Raw genomic sequence first — 18,615 nt, 5'->3', positions numbered from 1 at the left:
CACATGCCCCCCGGTCACTTTGTCTCAGGGCCAACTGCTGGGGGCCGTGCAGCAGCAGTGGTGACAAGGCAAATTAAAGAAATGAGCAATGACAAGCTGCTAATAAACGCAACAGAGACTAATGTTTAAATGATTTCTGTCTGTTTTTAACAAATTACACCACTGAAATGTGAGTCTAGATTTAAAGCTTTCAGAGATTCATAAACAAGAAGAAGAAATTTTTTTTTTTAAGTTAAGTTTTGCCTCTATTATAGTCACAGCGAGAGACAAACAGGAAACTTGGGGAGAGAGAGGGATGGACATGCAGCAAAAGGCCATGGGCCAGACTCAAACCTAGGCCCCCCCGGTAAGGACTGAGTCTAAATGGTATGTGCTCTACCTGATGAGCCCCAAGGCAATCTCAGAGAAGCTTGGGATTGATTAAATAAGTATAAATGTTCATGTACATACACTGCATAATCTCAATGATCATAATTACTGCAAACCATTAAATACACAATTTAAATAGCTTTTTTTCACAAATGGCCATTGTTGCCCTTTTATATAAAATGAGAAAAAAAGACTTCAAAAAATGTTTTTGTGGCTAAAATTAGGGTAAGAAACATCCTCACTGGTGTCTGACTGTGCAGTTTTTATCTTTAATTTGCCTGAGGTTCTGCGATATTAGCTTAGACATCTGCTGTCACCCCAATACAACTGATGGGAATAACATTTAGCTTGAATCTGACATTTATGAAATTCAGCAGACACCAAAACCTAAAATAATAATAATAAAAAACTACTAAAATCCAGATGATCTGCTGGATATGACAAGGCGTCTGGTTGGATACGGCCATTGTTAAATGTATGAACTGAACATTCATCTACTCATATTACTCTGGTATCACTTTCTGAAAAGGCTCCGCTCACAGGGAGTTTATCAGCTGTGGTTAATGAAACGTTTCATTTTTATACGTCAGTTACAAGGCATTAATAAGAACAACTTCCGGTTTGTTGATAATCCTCCTCCAGAACAACATTTTTCTAGTCTTTTCATTAGGAGGACCTTCCAATAGATCACCCACCCTCTGGAAAAGAGCTGCAGGATCAGCATCCACTGATAAACTGCTCATTAATATATTATATATTAATATTTACAAACACATTCATATTATGGTACAACAATTTATTTTGACTGGGTGTTCTCTGAAATGAAGAGAGAAGAACATGGTAAATGTGAAGTGTTGATGGTAAGAGCTGTCTTTCTAAGTGAAGATGTTTCTGTTCTGTTGTTTGCAGTCACCAATGGGCCCTGTTTTAATCAAACATGTTGATTGTAACATGGATGTGTTTCTTTTCAGAGATAATCCAGTTAGTCATCAGGTTTACACAAGGAACTCCTGTCAGTTAAAAAAAAAAAAGATAGCAAGTGAAGTCTGACAGAGGTAGATTTAAAAGGACGAGAGAAGAAGAGGGAAGGTTGTGGTTTGATTCTCTCCAACACAACCGCAATGTAAAAAGCGTCTGTCTGAATTGCAAGAAGAGAGGAAAGAAAAACTCTTGTTTGGGTCCATGGAGTGACACTGAAATTGAATAATGAGGATTTTAAAAACACATTTTACATATTTGGTCCTTGTCATGTGTGAAACTGAAACTTGTGTCGGATTATTCTCTGTGCTGTGTTTTCTTGTGATACAGTACATGGAACCACTGGGTGGCATCCTGCCATCACTGACGCCACCTGATCATTTCTCTGTGCTGGCATGAAAACACACAGAGCCGGGAACTTTGTGTCCACATGGCTCATAAACTCAGAGTTAATCAGTGTCTTAGCACAGGACAACATGCGACAGCCCTGAGAGCTCAACGCACTGCAGCTTTGAAAACACGGGTAAACAGACAAAACAAAGGCAAATTCAGAAAATACCTTCATCAATTTGAAAACACACCTGCTGCAATATACTCACAACACAACCAAATTCACAAACGTGCTGCAAATGCTAACGTAATGATGAAGCAGTCATTTATTTTTGACTAGTCATCACAGGTCCGATTCTGTAGTGAGGACATGGATGGTGAGCAGCTCAAACCCTTCCCAAATCATTATTATTATTACTTGAAGGATTTTACATCCAGGAATAGGAAAAGTATCCAAAACGAATGAACTTTATTTTTCAATGTAAGTGTGCACATCTTTTTCAAGAAAACTGCTCAAGATCTGCATTTTCATTTTAACCTGAAGGGCCCCTCACTGGCACTAATACAGAAAATCATGAGGGAATTGTCCAACAGCTTAATCCTTGCATGCTAACTGATCCATTAAAGCCCTAAAATGATCCGATCCTAGTCAGCTTTCCTAAATTACATAAACCTTATTAGAAGAGTTTAACAACTCAGAAAGTGGAGCAGTCACAATACAGCTGCCATATGACTGAAATCTCAACGCAGCAAAATGATGTTGTTTTTGAAGTCTCGTCTGTAATCTCACATGAAAACCTTTTGTTTCATGTTTAAACCAATTGCACTGACTTAGCAAGCCATGTGGAAAGTTTTTGTTTGGTCTTAAGTGGTCACAGTTCACAGTTCTCATCGCAGCGAGTTTATGTGTTTTCATGTGCTTCTGTTTGCATGTGTGCATTTTAACATCTACACGTGTCTATTTGAACACTGCATGTACTGAAAAGTGATTTGAGGTGACACATTAGCGAAAGTGAGTTAACATTCAAAATGTCTTTTGACTGACACTGGAAGCCGTAATGTGTTTTCTGCCAGACAATTTGTCTCCAAAAGAGCAGACAAGTCAAGCTGCTTGTTTCAAGACGATGAGATCAAGGAAAGCTCTTCAAAGCAGACTGAAACGTCAAACAGACAGCTTTGGCTGCCTTCACCATTTAAGTTTATATGAAATTTTAGAGAACCTCAGGAACGGGATGGTGTTGATTATTTAACCTCATGTGCCATCTAGTGTTCAGATCAATATGGTGCAGTACCAAGTACTGTGTGTACAGCACAGCGGACCAGTTCAGATATAGTGTTCAGTTCCAGACACAGCACATGTCCTTGGTAAATACATCAATAAAGTTAAGCCAATCCAAACTTCACAGATTGTTTTCTGACTGCAGTTTAGTATGATGCCTTAACAAGCTTTTCACAAGCACCTGTGACTGAGTGTGGAGGTCATTGGTCATTGATTGACCAATAATGTGCTTTTTGTTGGAATGAACAGGAATTAACATCATGTAACCAAATTTCTTTTTGATACAGCTGTTGTTAGAAATTAAGAGACACAAAGCATCTTTACACAGTAGTGGGAAAAAAACACACATCAAAGTGAGATTGAAATTACAATCCCTTTAAAAACTCAAAGTCTGTTTTTTTTAAATTAACAATGTCGCTTTTCTCATTAACAGCTGACACAGTGTTCATTCTGTTTGCCCTTGCAGCCCATTTTTAAAATGAGTGAGTTTGCAATTAAGTCAGTAACTTGTGGAACAGGAGATACGGACCTCTGATGAAGTGGTTGTGTTGTATTGTGTATTGGTTTTGCAGCGCTTTGCGACTTTTCATGACAACAGCAACTTGCCATGTTATCTTGCTGATTGGGAGTTAAGTCATGTGTTTGGTGTCTGACTGTGTGCTGTAGCCTTGCATACAAATAACCATGGATCAATAATGACACAGAAAAGGTTACACAGGCATGGACTGCACCACAGTGCAGTGGTGGAATAAATAATGGGACTTTAGTTTGGACAGGAGCCTGGGTGTATGTCTACGTCCATTAAGCTGTATGACTTAGGATGATTACAGGTATTTCTATGTTTGTGCATCATTGCAGCCACATATTGTACCTTCGTTTCTGCCCATTTAAATTATTTTAGAATCATATATGTTGTGGACTTTGTATATGAACATACAATGTTATTTCATATTACATACAAGCATCATACAGCAAAGGTGTTGGTGTGTAATGGACATGTCATGAGAGTCATTATGAAGAAATACTGGACCACACTGGATTTTTCATAAACTAGTACCTAGAGTATAGCAATTTATTTTTGTTCCACACTCACGATCTTATCATTGTTACTGCAGAAATAAAGTAAAGCACTCTGCAAGAAGGCATTCATCATATCCGGATATATAATCAAGAGAAATAGCCCATCCATTCAAGATTTTTATCACAGCTGATGGACTCATTTATAACCATAAAACAAGAGTGGGTCAAGGATGGGTTTAGAGAAATAACAGAACTAATATGAACAAAAAAACATTGCTCTTGAACATTCAGTAGATTGCAGAGACAAAACTTTCAAAACCAGTTAAAACAGGAAACTTCTTTGATTGTGTTTTCCTTTTGTTTGGGGAACATTCTGCCATCTGCCTTTTCTAATTCCCTGCTACATTTTCACTCGATGGTATTTTATTTCTCCTTGTTTTTTTTGTTTTCTCTGAAGCTGTTTTGAACATTTTTCAAGTATGTATGCCAGGACATGACTGAGATTTGAATCAACAACCATCATTTGATCTCTGAGATTCAATATTCACTGACCATCCAGATCAGCTTGATCCATGTCAGGATCTTTTTTGGCTGGACTGCAGCAGTGCAACCAGCCCTATAATCGTGAATGTCACTGACTGACTGACTGATCATAATTACACCATTGTTAAGCTGAATGCCACATGACTAAGTTGGAGTTTCCACATTGGCACAAACAGTTTCTAATATGGGAGCTCTCAGTTCGGTTCATTTGGCCACCTCTCGAGGTGAGTTTCAAGTCCACATTGCAGTTCGCTTGACCTGTGCATTGTGAACACAAAATGCTCCAGGTTTCTTTTGCCTTAGAATTTTAGTCCTATCGCTAGGCAGAATGTAAATGGCCCACAACACGGACCAGTCATATACTTGGTTTTGACCTAGTCTTGTTATTCTCACCAGTGTAAAACAGACATACCTTAGACCAAAAGGGAAGAATTGTTGATATGGATGACTCAACATCCTAAAATCTCAAATTCTGCTCTTCAGAGAGAAGAAAGAAAGCAGATACAATAAAAGTAAAGTAAAATCCTCAGAACTACTCAGCTTCGACATTTTAAATGCCTTAATGCAAATGTCAAACCACGGTTGGGAATAACCTTGACCTTCTGTGAGCAATGAGTAATTATAAATGCATTGAAGTGATTAAGTGTCTCACTGTATGGCCTCACCCTGTGATATTTCAGACAGCAGTGGCATCATCTGTGGGTCATCATGAATTCCCTCTGCACTGCTTTATAAGGTCATTACACATATAGCTCGTCTGCTATAGGATGGGAGGTAATGGCATTAACCATTGGGCTAAATTCAATTAAATGCTTTTTAAACAGCTGACAGGAGGAGGGAGAGAGCCCCATCGCTGCAAGGCCATCCATCAACCTGTGTATCCGTAGCAACAATGAGCCTGTGGTAAGAGATTACACCGCCCAGTCTGGCTGGGACTCCCAGTTCCCACCTTCCCAGCTGTCCCACAATGACTCTGGTGTTATAAATCACCTGGCTTCAGGATAATGTTTCATTACCCATCCAGTTTAATAAGTGAGTATTTTTCAGAATTCTGATTTATTTTAACCTGAGTCTTCTCATATTTATTATTTACAGCCATTCTGAATATGGGCCATGTTTACTTTCCAACCACCACTGATGATGTAGAGCAGTAGAGGCGGGCCTCACCTATGGGTGCCAGAGAACCTCAGGGGAGATGCAGCTTGAGAAAATATATAATAACTGTAAATATCTCAGCTATGCATGTGGCAAAAAGTATCGATTTTCAGTAGCTACAGTAAGAGAGGACACAGAGTCTGGGATGAAAAAAAAATGGAGGACGTACAATCAATGTTTATTCCTTTCTACAGTGCATCCCCGCATCAACCACTTATTCGCATCGGAGATGCAGGGCCCTAGTGTACACCCGGGGCAAAGAAGTGCAAAGCATAAAGCAAGCGTCTTTGCTAGTTTCAGACCAACAAAGTTCTTCCTGTCCAGGGCCCAAGTTATTTAAATAGCAAATACCCTTGCATCCATCTGAGCGCATGTTGGTCTTGAGGTGTTGTCAGAAACATTGTTGGGGCAATGGGATCTTGAGGTAGCAGAAAAAGACTGACCAGCAGAAACCTGGTTTTAAATCAGCGGTGCAGTATTTCACAGTTATTTGAAGGGCGCTGACTTTCCCACACTTTGAAAACGCTTGATGTAGAGGTTCGGTAATCATAACTGCAGCAAAGCAGTGCTATCCTAAATCTTAAACAACTAATGTCTTAGGCAAATGATTTGTCTCTGAGTCCAGTACAGAAATTAGTCCTGGATCAACTACTGTAGCTAGCTGCATAGGGATCTGTTTTCAGGGGAAACATGCCCAGAAGACAAGCCTCTGTCTGTCCATTCACACCCTGCAGCTTGTTCTCATGTGTGAAGTATACTCCATCAGAACACCTTAACAGATCGAAAATCTTTGAAACACCTGTTCTCCACACCTTTCAGAGTAGGTGGGATGTGTCCGATCATTTCTACACTTCCGTAACCTACCATCTGACATTCACACCCACTTTACACTGTAATTGGCCGGCTGTGTGGAGGTGAGAGAGGACCAACACTATGAAAGTCTTTCAGGAGAGACTGTCTGAAAACATGCACCATTAGCCCCATATTTAAAATATATCTTGTCTCGTCCCTCTCCCCCTGGCTTTTTACTGCACCTTCAAGTGTGGCCACTCAGACTATAAAGACGTGACTTCTGACATGGTTGAACAAGTTGAACACACTAAATGATTGCATATAACCCGACCCTGAGAAATATCATGTGTGCAAGCAAGCATTTATATAGCACTTTTCAAGCACACTGGTCACAAAATGCTTCACGATTAAAAGAATAAAATCAAATTAAATAATTAAGATCAAAATACAGATACAAGACAGATATATACAGATATAAGACACTGGTTAAGAGCAAAAATACCACATGCTACCTACAAGCCTGTCTGAACAGATGGTTTTCAGTTGCTTTTTTAAAAGAGTCCCCAGAATCCAGGGTTCTCAAACTTAGTGGAAGTCTTTTCCAGAGTTTAGGAGCTATTGACTGGAAGGCACGATCACACCACGATCAGACCCAGGGTGGAGGACATGAGAGCTCAATTCGTGGTGTGGGGGTGAAGAAGATCTGCTATGTATTTTGGGAGCTAAAATGTTAAAATGGATTCTAAAATTAATGGGAAGCCAGTGCTGAGATATTAAAATAGGTGTTAGATGCAACCATCTATTTGATTTTGTTAAATCTCAACAGCAGCTTTTTGGATAGTTTGTAGGTGCTGTAGGGAAGATTTATTGAGACAGGTAAAAAGAGAGTTACAGTAATCCAGTCGTGATGAGATAAAAGCATGGATTAACATCTTCATTTCATTTTGTGACACCACAGATCTAAGTTTGGCTATGTTTCTTAGATGAAAGAAAAATGACTTAGTCAGTTTCCTAATGTGTACATCAAACCAATGCAATGGTCAAAGACAGTGCCAAGATTTCACAGATTGGGTTGAGAGGAGCAGGACAAGTGACCAAAATTCTTCTGCTTGATTGCTGATTGGATGTTTTCAGGAGCAAAAATGAGGACTTCAGTTTTATCTGCATTTAACTGTAGGAAGTTGTTGAACATCCAGTTCTTAATGGCTTTTAAACAGCCGGTCAGTATGGAGAGTTTGTGGAGCTCATAGATACATGCAGGAAGACTGGTCTGAGTACAATGACTGGTTATTCACTGGGTATTATGAGGACTACCTTGAGTCATTTGACTTTGATGACAGAGACAGTATACAACAGGGGAGTCAAATAAATGGAAGAGGAAGGAATTTAGGCAGCAGTGGAGAGAAAGGGCTGACGAGCAAGAGCACTGCCCCGTGTTTCTACAGGCACTGGAGGAAAACTTTGCAAAGAGTGGGAGTTTTTGATCATAGACTTGGAAAATCTAAACATGTTCACTTACAAAAATTTGCAGCTGTGACTGCAGCTGTAAGACTGTGTTTCATATACAGAAATCAAAAAGCTGGCTGGACCGAACAGTTCACTCTCCATATGGTAAGCAACAGAAATAATACCCCCTTATAAAGCAATCAAAACCTTTCAGGCCGTTTTTGTAATACCTGTTTATTCTCTGAATGAAAAGACCCAGGCTAAAAAATATTGTAATTTTACTTTAAATATATAACTATTTCATACCCCTGTACACGCTCAGATGTTTGCCAATGCTGTGCAAAAAGAAGCTTTCAGCACACAGCAAGCAAACACAGCACACATTGCTGAATAAATTTTCTCTGGATGCACATTTCGAGACTCATCCAGCTTCACCCGCTGGCCGAGATTTTTATTGCCGGCAGGTGGGAGCGAGAATGTGGGTGGAATTACAGATATTTGTCTGCACCAGCGAGCCCCTGCTCTCTCATAGTGGCCAGCTGCCACCCCCAGCAAAAATAGCAATCAAAGGGACTCCCTGAGAGCAAGCAGCTGAGGTTCTCTAAAGCAGTGACAGGATGAGTCAAACAGAGCAGGGAGGGAAAAGGTAGGGAGAGCTGTTTGAAGCTTGATTAGTATAAAAAACTGTCAGCCCGAGTCTTTGGAAAGCGCTGATCTCACCTGAGCGTGATGATAGAGTTTGACTGACAGCAGTTGACACCCTCCTTTTCACATCCATCCTGTCATTTGCAGTTAGACAACAGACACATTATTCAAACCAAACTCCAGTGCTCAGACATTCCCTGAGATGACCTGAAAGGAAGAAGTAAAAAACAAGACCAGTGGATGATTCATTCCGTCTCCCTAATCCTGAGACACGTAAACAGAGAGATGCTGCAGCTTCAGTATGTTACCATCATGAGATCTGCTTAAGCACCTCTGCTGCTCTGAGTTCTAATCCCATCTCCTTCCTTTTGAGAAAATACCAGCTAATGTTAATGCAGATGCTTTGTTGCCTGAGGGAGTTCTTTAACATGCCGGACTGTAATTTCATGCTGAGCTATCCCCTTGAGGACCAGCCCCCAGTGAGAAAGATTTGTATGTTTACAAGTCAATTACTACTCAGTGTTTGTCTGCCAACGCCTCCACATTAGGACTCGAGACTGTTCTCATTTGATGAGCTGTGGATGCTTTGTTGCAGCGTTTATCTAGCCTCCGCAGTGAGAAGACACAAAGGTGCAGTCTGTGTCTCCTCTCTGGTATAATATCATTCACATGCTCTTTTAGAGACAGAGTGGCGTGTAACAGACATTTTCAAAGTGCTCTCGTGTCTGTGGGAAAGCTGTCAGGGGTTTGAGAGAGAGGCTGCACCTGAGGGATGTGATAGCAAAAACACAGACAATCAATTATCAAAGCTGCTTCTCAAAACCCCTTTTGTCAACAACAACAAATCCCCATCTAACCACCAGAGGTTCAGCTTCTACTTCTACAGAAATGAGAGATGACAGATGGCACAACCCTCTGGAATAGTGTGCACAAGGTGAAGCCGTGACGTAGATCTCCTGCCCAGCCCTCACCACTCTCCCAGCTGAAGGTACATCGCTATTCTGTACAGCTATGATGTATTTAAGAGATGACCTCCTGAGCTGTTTGGACCTGGGCTGCACAACCCAAATGGCTGGGGCACTTCAGGGTGGAACTCGGGGCGATTTGCACACCTCGGATAAATTAAGGGGCAGAAACATGTCTGTTGCCAGAGGCGCCATCATCAGCCTGTCAGCTGAGCACTAAATCCAGCCTAGTGGACAGGATCTTACCAAGAAATACATGCAGCAAAGCAGACAGGCGACTGTCTGCACAGGAGGCGTAGCATGAGCGGCACATTTGCAGAGCAGCTGCAGCATCCTCAGTCCTACATCTGTATTTAGACAGGATGTTCAGGCATGGTAAAACAGAGGGAAATAGACTTGAGCCATAAAAACATGCTCCAAGTCCTGTTTCATGTGTATAGTAAAACGCAAGCCGTCACATGGCCTGTGTAGACAGCTGGATGGATTCAAACAGAAGACGGGACTGAGACACCAGACTGAAATGTGTCCCTCACAGGTGGTGGAGAGGGTTTGGTAAAATTTTACAGCATAGAATGCGAACTGAGACAGATGCAGACAGAAAATCTCTTTGAGGAAAAGTAAACAGGAAACGTAAAAACTATTGGGAATTTCTGAATTATCAATACATATACTGTATACAATGCTAAAAGTGAGCACTTATGTTAGATGATGTCTTCATCTATCATTAGGACCCAGATTGGCTATCAGGCTGTGCTGTTATGACACCTGTGTCTTTAAATAGCCTACTACTTTTACCTGGTCAAAGCGCAGAGCTGCTCATTAATATATATTGCACTCACTGGCACAACTGGTTGATGGGCAGTTACGATAATGACCTGCACAATTTCCCAGCCCTGTTTATCTTTCGCACTATTTTTACACCGTGTCTACACATGTTGAGTGGTAAAAGCAGCACGTTAACATCACAGCAGCAGCTCCTCTGTATGTGTGTACACAGGCTGCATCCAGGCACAGCACTGAGTGTGGCAGCGCACAGGGCACAACATACAAGATGTTTGGCTTTACCAAAGTCTACATGCAACGTGTGACAGCTAGCAGGCAGTCATCACAGCACCCTTAATGGTGGAAACATACCCAACATCACCCAAGAAGAGGACAGCACAGCAAGGTGACGATGATGTAGTTAAAAGAGCCTCAGTCACCTAAAAACAATGTGGAAAACATGATGGAAATACAGCATTTATGTTTGTTTCATATTAGGAATGTTAATCTCATCAGTAATTATTTTTTGTTTCATGGACCTGGACATGGATAGGCCAAATAAAAAAGCACAGTATGAGACTGAAAGCAGTATTTGTTATCACAATAGTAATTTTGCTTTAGTTCAGAGTAAAGTAAATGGTACATTTTGAAGCTTTCTTGTACAACTTTTAACATCGTTTTTTACTCTCCTCATAAAAGCCACCAACTCTGAAGGTCCAACACTTACAAAACAATTACATGTCCAGTGCTTGTCTTCAACAAAAACGAAATCTGTCAAATCCTCAGAAAAGTTGAGTGCTGATCGATGGCTCAGACGGTCTTTATAAATCCCTGCCCAGTCGTGATTGTCACACACCTCATTTAAATGCAACACAGGCGACTGCAGAGCATGCAGCTTCCATGCTGGATTTTAAAGCCAGGGAGGAAGACAGACCTCAGATATGACACAAATAAGAGGAAGTCTGATGGCTGCATCTGTCCCTGCTTTTTATCACAGCGGCCTTTTGAACATTGTTAGGTTGCTTAAAAAAACTGAGTTGGAGATGGCAATCAATAGTTTTCTGAATCCCAGACTATCACAGCAGGAAGAGCAAACAAACAGGCAGAAAAGTAGGACACACACAAATAAAACTTCTGGCTCCCATGGTGACAACTACTCTAATTGTCCTTCCTTGCTTATTCTTTGTCTTTGTAGTTTTGTAACGATATTCTAGTCAATTAGCTGAATGATGTTTAAATATTAAAATTAATCTTTAATTAATACATTTTTGTTTTCAACAAGCTGTGAGGACACCTTGTCACAGTCTTGATGGTGAAATGTGAAACATGATAATAGAAATGTGAAATGAAATACGTTTACTGACATGCAACTGGCCGCTTGGAGTTATCACAGCCTGTCATTCCTCTGTTGTTCTAAGTGTTATTTTCATCTGCCAACATCACTCTCCAACACATCCCACACAGATGTTGCACTGCCACAATAATTCATCAGTGAATTACATTGTTCCCATGCATCACAGTATTAGAGCTGTATTAGAGCTCTATGATGCCAAACTGATACTCACCTTCATACTATTAAAGCAAAAGGATGAAAATAAACAGATGTTGATCCTTTCAGTCCTGCTCCTAACGTTGTAATTTTTGTGCTATGTCTATTAATCTGACTGTCAATGTATCTTATTAGCCAGGAAGATGAGTAAATATTTGAACTGAATTTTGAGACTTGAACTGGGGCAGCTGCACGAGCCTCAGCTTCTCTTGTCCACGTGTCAAAGTGTCCCTGGGCAAGACATGTTCTGTGTCTCAAATCATTACCCTGACATGTGGTACACTGTGTACACAGTGCACTCACTGACGTAGTGTGTTCATTCTGACACGGTAGTGCTGTGCCAAATCAGACGCTGCCATCGTCGCACTCAACAATCGCAACATGTGACCAAGATTGTTTCCCTCCAAAATATCTGCCGATTGCTTTGCTCGCTAGACTTGAAAAGGAATGTTTCACTTTTCTGTGCGTTGTTGCTGTACATTCATACTGTCGTTTTCACTAGTTAGTACCCTCCACGGTAGCTTCCTGCCTTCACTGTGAATGTGTGTGTATGAATGGATGAATTTGTAAAGTTTTGGATAACAGCACCTATATTTAAATTGTTGTAATCAAATTTTATGATGTTACAGTATGTTTAGGTTTTAGGTTTGTCTATAAAAACTCTGTTGTTGAAAGTAAATTTTAAACAGGTTTTGGTAACTAAAGCTACTTAATTAACCTGTCTGACTATGTAGGAGTCAAGGGTCAATGTCTAGGAAGTGAATCATTTACAAAAACATTAACCGGTGAATAACAGGCAACTTCGTACTAAGCACTTTAGAGCTTGTTCCTAAACTTAAGCAACAGTTCAACGTTTTGGGGAAATGTACTTATTCACTTTCTTGCCAAGGCTTGATGAGTAGGTTGACACCACTCATGACTGTGACTAATATGACACTGGAGCCAGGAGACACTTTGCTTAGCTCAGCTTAAAGACTGTGAACAGAGGAAAACAGCTAGCCTGGCTCTGTCCCAACAATACACATCACCTCTAAAGTTCACTAATCAACACATGATGTCTCGTTAGTTTAATCTGTAAAAAATCTGAAGTTTAAAACAACATGTTATGCTTTTACAGGGGCTCATGTATTAAGGTATTTCTTGACAACAGAGAAAGTGACTGAAACCGAAGAAATAGTCTTGAACATAACTTTCCATAAAACAACTTAGAGTTGAACACTACCATGAAGACAGAAGAGAAGTGTCAATCTTCTCGTCTAAGTCTCAACAAGCAAATTATTTCCCAAAATGTAAAATTATAGGTATAAGAGGAGCCAGGTATAGACGGGTAGAAGGGGGCCCAACAAAGCAACACCTCTGGGGCTGAAAAATAAAGCCAACAGAGAAGTGTTAACAACTGCCGTTCCTTGAATGACCACTTGCCGCAAAAAGCAAGTCAATTCCCACAGACTCTGATGTTAAAATTTTCAACTATACAGCAGAAATCAACATGTTTACAGCCTTGTATGAAAAACTGAGCAATGAATTTACAATGACTGTCTCAGAAAAATACTCAACGGTAATTCCATTAGAAAAAGGCATTTGGTTGAAACAGCCCTCCAAGAGACATGAAAAATACCTTTGATGGATTACTTCTAAAGCAAGTCAATGAAAGCATATTCACGACTAGGTGAAAAAAATATCTCACTCAAAACAAAGAGCATGAAAATTAGGGTTTAATAGCTTGCTTTTGAACTATGTCATCACTGTGGGCAGGCATCATTCGATGGTATTCATGCATTCATGAAATTGTGTTTTTTAAAATCAAAGCCTTTCATGCATCAAAGGGAAAAAGAATAATAAATGTTATAGCAGTGTAATTTTAAAGTGTAGTGGGATTTTTATCACAAAGATAAATTGTTTTGACAGGCACATAACATTGATACTGTTATTCTGCTTCTTTTATCTTTTCTGTATGTTTCAGTTCTGTGACAGAGGATTTTCCACTAAGACTACAGCGGGTGAAAGTGGGTGAGGCGAGAGCAATATTCAAGTCTGCTTTGAAGACTGAAACAATCCCTTTAATAGTCTATAACCAGCCTGGCAGGAGGACTTCAGAGGGAGATAAGATCATTTAGACCACATCCACACTACTACGTTTTCTACGTTTTCTACATTTCTCCGTCCAGACGAGAGTTTTAGCTCCATATCAGAAACGATCTGCGTCCATACTAACACATCTGAAAACGCATACATGTGTGACCATTTGTGAACACTGGGCTCTCTCAGGTGTACTCAGCTGATTAGTTGCAGGGAATACTACAAAGCAAAGGCATTGACATGCAGGATTTCAATGAACAACAGCTGCTAGCAAAGACAACAAGATCCGTAACACTTGTAATTCACGTTTTCACTACTGGTAGCTGAGGCTGATAAGACCTATGTCATCGTTTCCAAAGGTATCTGTCGCCCGTCCAGACAACAATGCAGCTCTGGAGTTTTCAAACTGAATCGGGTCCAGCAGTGTTTCCAAAATGCTCAGTTTTCGGGGCTCGAAAACTCTGGAGTCGTGTGGATGGGTGTCAAAATGTAGCAAAAGAGATGCGTTTTAAAATGAAAAGGTAGTTGTGTGGACGTAGCCTTTGTCAGAGCCGGCTGAATCCTCTCTGCTGGGGATTCAGCTGAACAGGGGTAATTCAGGAGTAATGGGTTCAACAGCTCGAGTCAAAGGTTCACACAGAGTTGAGGGACAGTTAGTGGGACTGATTGACAGTTCAAGGGGAAGTGCCTTAAGGCCTTACAGCTGCACTTGACCACCATGTGGAGCATAGATTAAGTATGATGTGCTTCCCTAAAATTATAAAGGTAAGAGAAAAAAGAAAAAAATAAAGGTCAAAGCTACAAAAACCTACCATCACGCAGCAAAGTCTTGTTGTTGTTTGTGACCAAGCTCAACTGGAGACTTTGAGTTACCAAGAAAGGAGACCCAGCTTTATTTGAAAGATGATAACCTATACTTAAGGTACTGAAGACAAAGGGAAGAAGATCCCACCCAAAAAGAATGAAAGGTGGGGAGGCAGCTGAGCCAGTGAAGCCATGGGCTGCTCCCCGTAAACTTCCTAGAGAAAACTAAACTAGACCGAACCTAAACAAAAACTGATAACTGGAACTGGAACACAGGTGATCTCCAACAAAAAACTTAAATAAGAACCAGACAAAAACAAAACAACCCAACTGTCTGGACCATGCTGGGAAACAAAGGGGAGAAGTGTCTGGGTTTGCCCTGACCGACACCCTACGTTTGGATTTTAGACTTCAGTTTTTCTGTTTGGTCTTTTTGGTTCATTTCCTGTCTTATTTTGAAATTACTCACGTGAGGACGGGGCTGGCTGGCTGGCTGGCTGTTTCCCCACTGGCTGTCTGGCAGTCTGAAGACTATCACCATTACTGCCCTCTCTCTGTCTACTCTGTTCAGGATCAGAGATGTGGGGCAGTACTTTGTTACCCACACAGAGGCTGTGTGAGACAAAATAAGGAAGATATTCTGTCACTTCTAACTTTGTCTCTGAGTGAACCTTTTACAAGTAAATACAGCTGAAATCACAGCACAGTCTTTGTCTTTAATTTGTGTCTTTGGTGAATTTGTCGTGGTTATAAAATCTGGATTTTAGCACCAGCTTAGAAATGGCTCGGATGTTATCATGTAGTCTTAATGGTTTCAGTCACTACTTCATACTTGTTCCATTGTCTGACAACAGAAACAGCTGGGAATTCAGCTGTATTAAAATACTGTTTATGTGAGCACAGACAGGAGGAGAGAAGCAAACATTTGCCATACACAGTTTTGACCTAGTCTCGTTGGTAAACTCTTTGCATCTATAGCCTACAGCTGTGGTATTTCAAGCTCGTCTATAGAGATGTTGCAGAAGCAGGTGGCAAACAGCCAGTCACCTTGTACAAGAAGACAATGTTCTCCTGCTGCATGTGTAAGTGTTTTCTGTGATTTTCTTCTGGATTTTACAGATGACTGTGTTCATAGTGTACAGTTTGTCTTCATTCGTATTTAAAAGCCACATTCAGCAACACTGGGGGACTTATAGACAGATATAGAATGTGGTGGACAGATGATATAGTAGGATAAAGTCTTCTTAAACTCCCTCTCAGTTTATTTTCAACTTGCAATTATCAGTGTCTGCCATAAATTAAAAAAAATGTCTGACACAGGCTGATAATGTAATAATTCAAAAGTGCAAGACTGCACCTTGCAGCCTTTAAAATGGATGTATAGCAGTGTGACAGTTGGTATGAGCACTGCAGCTGTGTCATTATGGAAACGAAAAACCCAGGGTTGTTGAATCGGTCACAGTGCAAAGAAGTCCTTTCCACCTGTGACCATTCCTGCAGTCACCATTCTCCTGAGCCACGGAGTTGAAAAATTCACTGAGCTTTTGCAGCACATTTGGATATGCATGGTGAAAAAATCCAGAGCATACAAAGTTTACATACCTGCAGGTCCCCTCATCCGTCCTCACACAGGCAGAGGTTGCTCCCAGCTTTGGACCTCAGTCAGAAAGACAGTGTGCTGGATACATGATCACAGAGTCTCAAACTAAATGTTTTTGAGGAATGTTTTTCTGACACCTTAAACCACTCAGCAAAGCGTACTGCCACTGGGTTGATGGTTTGTGGACAAAGTGATGGAGGAGTGCACCCTATTACAACTGTATTACATATCTTTAAAGATGCAGTTATTATGTTTTTATATGCACACTGGTACAGACAGAATTATTACCCAACTCTGCATCGTCCCTCAGATCTACAAAGTGTTTTAGCATCTTTTAGCTAATTGTCTTGGTTTTCTGACCCAAAACTTTACTGTTTATAGGTCTACCACTGTCATCAGCCCCGTTTGCAGCTACTGCAGGATCCTGTTTCCAGCAAAAAAGCTCTAAAATACCACTGTGCACTGCCTGTCCAGCATTGAAAGGATGATATGCAGCTTTTTAAGGTAATTACACAGCACTGTACATGTGTGACAGTGCTGTGTTTACAGCTCATTCCTGCTGTCCCAAGGGACCAGAAAATCACTTTTTGCAGGTTTGAATATTTAATGACATTTAAATGTGAAAACGCAGCATAATGTGAATTCTTTATGATTTAACCCCAGCTGTTGCAACTGTGTGTGTGTGTGTGTATGTCTATATCTAATTATACAGTATATTACCATGTTGTTACCATTTTAGTTTACACATGCATGTAGCGTCAAAAACAACTTACACAACACACTCTCAGGCCTGACTCATGGACAGATAAATATTAATGAAATGACCGAACACAACCAGTGAAACTTGTGTACCTGTAGCTCCTCCTTCAACATAGATGCACAGAGGTGGCCAGACACCAGGGGTCAACAGTGCAAGCAATTATGAAAGTTTCAGATGGGCAGCAGCAGAGAAGCACAACATCCTGCGGGTGAACATAGCTGTGGCTTGTCTGCTTAACACTTCTCAAGTAGGCTGCTGGTGGAGAGGCAGTCTGTATTGATCTGCAGGCACCGCCGGCATCAGCTGTCAGTGTCCTGCAGTGCAAACACTGGCTGGCACCTTCAGCATCACCTCGCTCTGTTTACTGCCCATTTTCTGCCTCCCTCCCGGTCACTTTTCTGCCATAAACACAAACCTGCACATATAGCATCAGTGACTGATTTGAATCTGATTTTACTGATGACTGAGACAGAGGGTTTTTTTTTTTAATGATACCTTGATCATCTGATTTACATCTAAAAAGACCAAGCTACAGTTTCTCATACATCATCACAGCAAACAACACATGCCCTGTGTTCAAAAACACACAATGCTGTGGCACGGAGCTGTGGTTTGAACATTAAAAATAACTTTCCCTTAACTCACCATGGTTTGTCTGTGCAGAAAGACTAGGGTACAATGGGCAAACACAAATTCCCAGACAGGTACAGTGTGTGTGTGTGTGTGTGTGCGTGTGTGTGCATGCAGGTGTCCGTGCTCATTAGAAGTGTGAGGCAGGCAGCTACAGCAACAATCTCCCTCTCATTTGTCTCAGCAGTAGCTTCCTCTGCTTGTGCCGATTACCACCTCCACTGGAGTGTGATGAAGGACGCTGATCATGGGAGGAGAAAGCAGGGAGAGGAATAAAAGCCAAGGCAGTAAATGAGGCTGGACTTCAACTCAAAGGCTGTGAAAAGGGCAGTAATGAATGCAGATGAAAAATCTATGCCGCTGTCACTGACCACAGTTACCCACCTACACTGTCAGCAGCAGCGCTAAACAAATTGCACATGAGGCTGGTACCAATGACATTGTATCTACTAGCATGCCAACTTAGGCCTTAGCATTAGCCTGATGGGCTAAATAACAGGACTGTAGATATACATTTATGTGCTCGACTAACAATTATGTTAGCAGCATTGCAGGCCACTTTGTCCAACATGCTCATTTTATTCCTCCTGCTGTGTCTTCCTCAATGACCTTGTCCTTGAGACACTGTACTCTCCTCACACGCCCAACTCCATCTTATGCACCACTTTCACACACACACACACACACACACACACATGCATCTCTCCTTTCAACCAAAACAATCTGCTGATGAAGCTGGTGGACACACTGAAAAGCGACAGATATCATTAACAGATAATTCAATACCATTTTTCTCAGATTATCGTTCATTTATTAACACTGAACGTGTCCAAGTCTAAGTCTGGGTTGTCCATACTGTAGATGCATATGTTCAAGGGTGTACACATATATCTGTATGTATGCATGTCC

General features: G+C 40.9%; 1 long non-coding RNA gene across 1 annotated transcript; it reads left to right on the top strand.

The window, feature by feature from the left end:
* The first annotated feature begins 2,551 nt into the window (after window positions 1–2,551).
* On the top strand, window positions 2,552–15,958 carry LOC139623254 (uncharacterized). Its single transcript, XR_011691458.1, has 3 exons — window positions 2,552–3,786; window positions 5,344–5,551; window positions 13,797–15,958. It is a non-coding gene; the product is annotated as an uncharacterized lncRNA (long non-coding RNA).
* Window positions 15,959–18,615: the final 2,657 nt, after the last annotated feature.

The sequence above is a fragment of the Trachinotus anak genome, unplaced genomic scaffold (genome assembly GCF_046630095.1).
Source record: "Trachinotus anak isolate AG129_WGS33_773 ecotype Australia unplaced genomic scaffold, CSIRO_AGI_Tana_v1 ptg000007l, whole genome shotgun sequence".
Lineage (NCBI taxonomy): Eukaryota > Metazoa > Chordata > Actinopteri > Carangiformes > Carangidae > Trachinotus > Trachinotus anak.
This window is presented reverse-complemented; position numbering and strand designations above follow the sequence as displayed.